This window comes from Spinacia oleracea, chromosome 2, assembly GCF_020520425.1.
Source record: "Spinacia oleracea cultivar Varoflay chromosome 2, BTI_SOV_V1, whole genome shotgun sequence".
NCBI lineage: Eukaryota > Viridiplantae > Streptophyta > Magnoliopsida > Caryophyllales > Amaranthaceae > Spinacia > Spinacia oleracea.
In genome coordinates, this window is record NC_079488.1 from 1,967,165 (window position 1) to 1,975,745 (window position 8,581).

Consider the following 8,581-nt stretch of genomic DNA (forward strand, 5'->3'; position numbering starts at 1 on the left):
TTTTATTGGAAAATAAATTGTAACGAAATTCTCTTTGGTGACAATGAATTCTAGCAAATTCTTATTAGTAAATATTTTTATTTAAAGGGTATTTTCTTCTTGTTTCGCCTAGGGCCCATAAAATGTCAGGACCGGGCCTGATCATTAGATATGCAAGTAAATCATTAATTTCTACATTTTTTTAAATTAAAATAATGTAAGCTATATATGGATCCAATTTGATGGGAATATATTGTAATCATTTTCTAATTTGATGGGAAGATATCTTAAACACTAGAACCCATGCATGGTTGCATACTTGCATCCCTTCCTTGCATTTAATGTTAATAACGTAACTCACCCTTTAAAAGCCGGCATTAAGGATAGCAACTAGTGAACCAATTTGGACCTATATATTGTAATTACATATTTGGCTCTTCGAAGCAATAAAAAGGTAGAAATCTAATTCAGTATACATGTATGTTACCCTACAAAATAGGGCATGTGAAATTTTAATTTTTTTTCAAAAGGTCTTGCGCGTACAAGGTGTACAATAAATTTATTGTACACCAAGATAACTTTTACCCATATTTTTATAACTTTAACCTAGTTTTGATTAACTTTTATATTAGTAAAAAAAAGTTGATAAAAATGATTAAATGATTAATTTTATACATTATTAGTGGTTTTGAAGAAATATGTTTTTACTGAAATGAAAAAATTTATCACTAAAAAAATAGATAACTTTTACATATATAAGCTTAACTTTTAAAGATTTTGAGTTAACTTTTACTCCGGTGTACAATATTTATTGTACACCCTTTGTAAATAAGAATTTGTGATTTTTTTTTTTTACCAAACTTGATAATATGACCATGTTTAAGCGTCACTCAAATCACTGGAATCTTATCCTCTCTCCCTCTCTTATTTTCTAGGGTTTATTTTCTTGGCCGCCGTAGGTCGGAAATAGTCTAATTTCTTCGGAAATTAGACTATTTTCGACCCTTTTCCTTCATTTAATTCAATTATTTTCTCTTAAATTCAATAAGTTTTCACCATATGGGCGGAGTTCGTCCTTGTTCGTTAGTCTCCCTATGGTGGAGTTAGTATTAGTATGTTTGGTTTGTCGATCAGTTGATTTATGTAGAATTGGTTTGTTGGTAAAGTTTTATGCGGGATCGCAAAAGATATCAATTTTTCGACTACATTCAGATGAATCAAGTGGAAATCATCCTCGCGGCTACAACAAATCGTTAACCCTCTCTCTGAAAAAGCTGCATGTTCCAGCGTTATATACGGGAGACGTTCTACAGTGCAAGATTCATTCAACGACCGTAGTTTTGATGAAGGAAACCTTTATTTGATTCAATTTGTCATGTATTTGTTAGCTCTATATTTCTCTTGTAGATGTCGTATGACTCTTTATTAATGAATTAATTTTCCTTTAAAAAAAAATCACTGGAATCTAATATACATATATAAAGGAGGCATATTTGCTGAACTATTAGAGCGCCACCTAGGATTACTAAAGGTTTCGGCCAATGAAAAATAAGATTTCTAATTTATTTTTGAATTAAAAAAATCGAGTGCCACGTAGATAATTAATTAGGTGCGACGTAGATATTTAAATTAATTAATTAATTACTAATATATACAATTCCATCCAAAATCTAACGCTCTAATAATTAAAAAATAAATCTAAAATAAAATTCATCCAAAATCAAACACTAATCTAAAATAAAATTCAATCCAAAATCAAACATTAATCCAATATTAGAGCGCCACGTAGGAAATCTAATAGTTTCAGCTAATGAAAATTAAGACTTCAAATTTATTTTTGAATTAAAAAGTCGAATGCCGCGCAGATAAATAATTAGGTGCCACGTAAATATTTTTATTAAATAATTATTAATATTTCTTATATATAATTTCATCCAAAATCAAACACTATAATAATTAAAAAAAATAAATCTAAAATGAAATTCAATCCAAAATATAAAAAAAAATCAATTTAATCTAATATATAAAATATAGCAGTTGATATATGTAGCGTTTTATTTTAACGTAACAATTTAATAGAAACCGTGCATCGCACGGGCTAAAGTCTAGTCTTAATAATTAGGGACTAAAACTAATGTTTAATAAACTTGGCCAAAATAAGAAAGTCAATAATAATACTCCACTAATTATAATAAATCAAATTTATTTTTTGAGGGGAAAAGTGCGATTAGTGCATTAATTTTAGGGACAATTTTTCATCATTACATATGGGAAAATCTCACACGGACAATGATTTTTCCAAACTTGTTGAGTTTCAAACCTTCTTATAAAACAGACTTTGCTGATCAGATGCTTTAATTTGCCAGGAAAAAATGGGTTTAATTAAGCCTTTAATTAATAATAGCTCTCCAGATCGAATATGAAAAGATATAACTTGGAAGAAATGGGTTTAAGCCTTTAATTAATAATTATACATCGTAATATCCATGTTAAACACATGAAGAAGAATTGACTTAAAATTCATTGCACTACTGTATTAAAAAGAAACGTCAATATTTATCCATTTTGGACAGCTAAAAAACGTCATTATGTTACGTAAACGTAGGCACCAAATTAACACGTAACAATTAATGCATTGTTATTGATTGTTATATAAAAAGGTGATAAGGGAGCTCGGATAGCTCTCCTTTAATGGAAGCCAACAACAGATTCTAAAAGAAGAATGTGACTCAGAGATAAGAAGAAAAAGTGAATTCAGAATTCAGATGAAAGAAGAGAGAGAGAGAAAGAGAGAGTTTGGGAAGATTTGTATTGTATTATGATGCTAATACAATGTACCCGAATTAGTTTATAAGCTGCCAAAAACAGCTAACTAACTCTCTAACAAACCCCCTAATTTTAAGCAACTTATTCTTCAAGCTAGCTAACAACTTTAACTAACTTTCCCGCCAAAACTTCCAATGATCACATTTGATCATTTGGATTTAAAAACTGAAAATTAAAGAGAATAAAGAGTTCTCCTATAACAATACTTCCCCCTTTAAGAGACTTGTCCTCAAGTCTTAAACTGTGAAAGTAGGAAACTGAGCTTGAAAGGTAGTGGCAGCTTCCCAAGTGGCTTCATGGTCTGCAAATCCAGTCCAGCTGACTAAATATTGATCCTGTGGAACATCTTTAATCATCACCACACGTTTGTCAAGTATAGCAGCAGGCTGAATAGGGTTCAAAGAGGGATCAGTGCCAGAAAACCAATCTGGTATGTGAGCTGCAATAGGAAGTGCTCCTTGGAACCTCTTGAGTTGTGATACATGAAAAACATTGTGTATCTTAGCATCTGCAGGCAACTTCAGTTTGTAAGCAACCTTTCCCACAGGAGCTAACACTTGGAATGGACCATAAAATAGATGAGCCAACTTCTGGTTGGATCTTCTTTGCACAGTTTGTTGTCTGTAAGCTTGTAGCTTAAGCCAGACCCAATCCCCAATTGCAAACACTCTTTCAGACCTATGCTTATCAGCTTGTACTTTCATTCTTTCTTGAGCCTTGGCCAAATGAAACTTGAGAGTAGCTATCATATTTTCTCTCCTCACTAAGCTTCTATCTACTTCAGCATTGCTTGACTCACCAGGCAAGTAAGGCAAGTGAAGTGGGGGAGACTGGTTATACACAACCTCATAGGGTGTGAGCTTGCTGGAAGTGTGAAAATGGGTGTTGTACCACCATTGTGCCAATGGCAACCACATGTGCCAGTCTTTAGGATGTTCACCAGTCATACATCTAAGGTAGTTTTCCACACATCTGTTCACTACTTCTGTCTGGCCATCAGTTTGGGGATGGTATGCACTAGACAACAAGAAACTAGTGCCATGTAAGGAGAACAACCCTTTCCAGAAATTGCTCAAAAACACTGCATCCCTATCACTCACAATAGATCTTGGCCACCCATGATGTTTGAAAACATTATCCAAGTAACATTGAGCAACTGAAACAGCTGTATAAGGATGAGAAATAGCCATGAAATGTGCATATTTACTTAACCTATCAACAACCACAAAAATCACATCTTTCCCACCAGATTTAGGTAATCCAGAGATGAAATCCATGGATACATCCACCCATACTTGTTCCGGAATTGGTAAAGGCTGGAGTAAACCAGGAGATGCAGCTGTATCATACTTGGTTGATTGACAAGTAACACATTGCCTAACAAAGTTTCTGACATCCTTAGTTAATCCCCTCCAAGCAAAGATAGCTTTTATTCTTTGGATGGTCAATTCTCTTCCCCCATGTCCACTTTCAGGAGCTGAATGTTGCCACTCAATAATCTTGTGTCTAAGATCCAAATCAGGCCCCACCACAATTCTGTTTTTGTGTTTCAAAAGTCCATTCTGCAGAGAATACCCTTCCACCAGTTGGCCTTGAGAAAGAGAGTGCAACACTTCTTTCAAAGCATCATCAGCTTGATAGCTAGCTAGAATTAAACTAGCCAAATTGGAATCCACAACTGACATAGCCATAATCAATATTTCAGCACCTGGTAGTCTAGATAGGGCATCAGCAGCCAGATTTTCCTTGCCACTTTTGTATTGAATTTCATAGTCAAAACCCATGAGTTTAGATAACCAAAATTGCTGAAAAGGAGTGGATATCTTCTGCTGTAGGAGCCATTTAAGACTTTTTTGATCTGTCTTGATAAGGAAATGGTTCCCCATTAAATACTGCTCCCATTTTTGGACAGCAAACACAATTGCCAAAAGCTCCTTCTCATACACTGATAATTGTTGCCATTTAGGCCCAAGGGCTCTGCTAATGAATGCTAGAGGATGTCCATCTTGCATTAACACTGCCCCAATGCCTTTTTGTGATGCATCTGTTTCCACAACAAACTGCTTGTCAAAGTTGAAGGAAATAATGCCCTTGGTCCAAGTATGCATTCTATGTTAAGTCTAATAAATGCGGTTCAGTATTAATTAACAAGTTAATAATTCAGTGAGATCAAGTGAGCTGAATGCCTAGCTAGAGGCCGCTTCAGTTCAAGTGGAATTAATGATATTAATCCACAGCTTACTCTTGACTGAACCCGTAGGGTCACACAAATAGTACGTAAACGGATCAAGTATTTAATAGCATTAAATACTCCATCTATGAATATTCGGAACCGACGGATCTTGGTTTCAGTGGGAGCTAAGATCGTCACAGGCAAGGAATGAATACTCCGGAAACGATGATATTGCCGGAAACGGAAATATGGATCGTATCGGAAATATAAATATTATCCAAGTCGTAGATGTTGCCGGAAACGGAAACATGGTACGTGTCGGAAAATATTATCGGAAATGGAAATATTGCCAGAATCGGAAATATTGCCGGAAACGGAAATATTGTCAGAATCGGAAATATTACCGGAATCGGAAAATAATTCCGGAAACGGAAATATTAAATATTTGTTCGAAACGGAAATTAATTCCGGAATCGGAAATATTAAATATTGTTCGTATCGGAAATGAATTCCGGAATCGGAAAATTTAATCGGAAGCGCATCGTACGAATAAGCATCGGACGAGGCCTGCCGGACGAGGCCCAGCACGAAGCCAGGCCATCGCCCAGCAAGCCAAGCGCGCCGCACAAACAGCCACGCCAGGCCCAGCGCAAGGCCAGGCCCAGCAGGCTGCGCGCAGCGCGCAGCGCGCACAGCGCGCACAGCACGCAGCGCGCACAGCACGCGCAGCGCGCAGCGCGCGCAGGCGCTGAGTGGGCTGCTGCTCGCGCGCACGCATGGGGCCCATCGTGGCTGCCGTGCGTGTGTGTGCAAGTGTTTGTGTTCGTGCACGTTTCCTAAAACATGCAGAGTTCGGTTAATGATTAAATTCCTAATTCTATTTGATAAATTAATTAAATTAGAGTTCTTGTAGGATTCTAGGTTTAATTAATTTGTATCTGAATAGGATTTCGATTCCCTTTCCATACCGCTATAAATATGAGGCTAGGGCTCACAATTTATAACACAAGTTTCAAAGTATTCAAAGTGAGTTTTTGAGAGAAAAATTCAGTCACACATTTGCCTATAAAGTGCCGAAAATAATAGTACCTTAAGGGCGATTCTAGTTGGTCAATCTTAAGGCGGATCCGGACGTGCTGTGGACTATCTACGGAGGGACGACACTTGGAGTCCTAAAGACTTGTTCTTGTTCGGTTCGGGCGCAGCTAGGGAAGGCACGCAACAAAGAGTATGCATCTAATCTATGCTAAATGATTATGTGTAAATAATATGTTTTCCTGGGTTTATGGTTTTTCCGCATGATTTATGAATTGTCATATGTATCATAACCTAACAGTGGTATCACGAGCCCCTTATTATTTTCATAATCTAAATTGCATGAACATGGTTAAATATTACAAATTTGCAAGAATTAAAAGGGGTGATTAATTTTCGTAATTGTTAATTAATTGCAAATTGCGTTTATTTAATTATACGTACGCAGTTTTTCGGCAGTTTCTTCGTTACTCATCCGAATTGAGTGATTTTTGTGTCAATTCCGCATGTAAAAGGCATTCTAAAATTTTGACAAAAATAGTAATTTTCTGCCGAACCCAGAATTCTCAAATTCGAAGCCTAACTATGACTTTTCGAAGGTTTTAGTTTTTCGAATGCAAAATTTCGTAAATTTAAGATGTTAAATTAAATATTTGCGATTCTTGTTGATAAATCTTGAATTTTTGATTGACCTACTGCATATGTTTAACAAGTTTGAATGCCTAGTCTTGTTAATTATGCAATCTAATTATTAATTATGATTAATTTGTTGAAAATTAGAATAATTTAGAATTAATTTGATTTTCATAATTAATTGTAATTTAATTAGAAACCTATGATTAAAAACCACCATAAAAATTGTAAATTTACGATAAATTTTAATTTTTATGACCTAGACTTGAATCCATAACAATCGGAAATCAATTGGATAATAAATTTTCGATTTTTCGCCCTAAAAAATTATGAAATTAATATTATTTATTAATTTGTCATTAATTTTAAATATAAATTTTAAATTTTTATGCGATTGTTCATATAACTTGCACGCACGAAGCAATGGACGCTTCGTGTTACCCTTAAGGGGTGTTGTATAATGCGGGCATGCGACGACGAGCAAGGGAGCTCGTCGCCCGTGCGGCACGAATGCAATGAGCAAGGGCGTAGTGCACGAGCACAAGGCAGCAGCCCTGCCTTGTGTCGTGTGCCACGACCAATGGACGAATGGGCATGGGCGTAGGGCGAGCCAAGGCAGTCGCGTGTGGGCAGCAAGCGAGCTGCGCCACAACGCGCGCTGCCTCGCACAAGAGCGCGCAGCCTCGCGCGCAGCGAGCGCAAGCTCGCGTGCCACGAGCGCTGCGCCTAGCATTGCTCGCGCGCACAGCGAGCGATGTCGCCCGCCCAGCGAGCGATGTCGCGCGCCCAGCGAGCGATGGCTCGCGCGCCCAGCGAGCGATGTCGCGCGCCCAGCGAGCGATGTCGCGCGCCCAGCGAGCGATGTCGCGCGCCCAGCGAGCGATGTCGCGCGCCCAGCGAGCGATGTCGCGCGCCCAGCGAGCGATGTCGCGCGCGCACTGCGAGCGATAGCCCGCGTGCGATGAGCGCTGGCGCGCGCAGCGAGCACCAATGCGTGCGGAGGCTTGCGATAGGGATGCAGCAGCTATGCGACGAGCGCATGGGCTGCGCGCACATGGCCAGCAATGGCTGTGTGCGTGCGGCCCATGGGCATGCAACGCGTAGGGTGTTTGCGTTACGATTAGATCGTTCTGAATGTTTAATTTGAAAATTTCAGTTCACGTAATTTTAATTAATTTTAAAATTAATAATTTAAATTATTTTCTTGGATTTTAATTTTGAATATTATAATTATAATAAATGTTATTTATTCTAATTATTTTACTAAAATTAAAATCATGAATTAATTTAAATGCGACTGAAATTAAATTAAACTTTTTGGATTCAATTATAAATTTATATGAGCTTTAAATTTTAATTAAATTTGTATGTTTCCGGTTAGACTAGAAATACATTTTTATGTTTAAAATTGGTAAAGCATATGAATTTATTGGTTTAAGTGGGAGCGTTTTTTAGTCATAAACTCTTGATTAGGTCTACAAATCCTTAAGGTTAAAACAACTTGATTAGAATTAATAAGGACTGAATAATTGGTAGATTATTGGTGCCCTTGATTAATTGCTGCAAATGTTTACGTGATGCATAATGTGTTTTACTAACCAGCTATGTGGGCCATTCATGATAATGAATGGGTGAATGGTATATATTGTATATGTACTGTTTTGCAGGTTATGAAGTGACTAGTATGGCCCAAATAGGATAGAAAATATGGTCTGCGTACCATTAATTTGAATGTAATTGGTCTAAAGTACCAAAGTTATTTTTCAATTCAAATATGGTCTGCGAACCATCAAATAGTTGTAATTAGTTATAGCTTATCCTATTTGAAGAAAATGGTGCCTCCCACGGAGATTTTCAAGACGGACTTTGAAGTCAAAGCTTCAAGATGAAGTCGGGCCATACTAGATCACAAATATCTTATGCATGTTTTAAGTT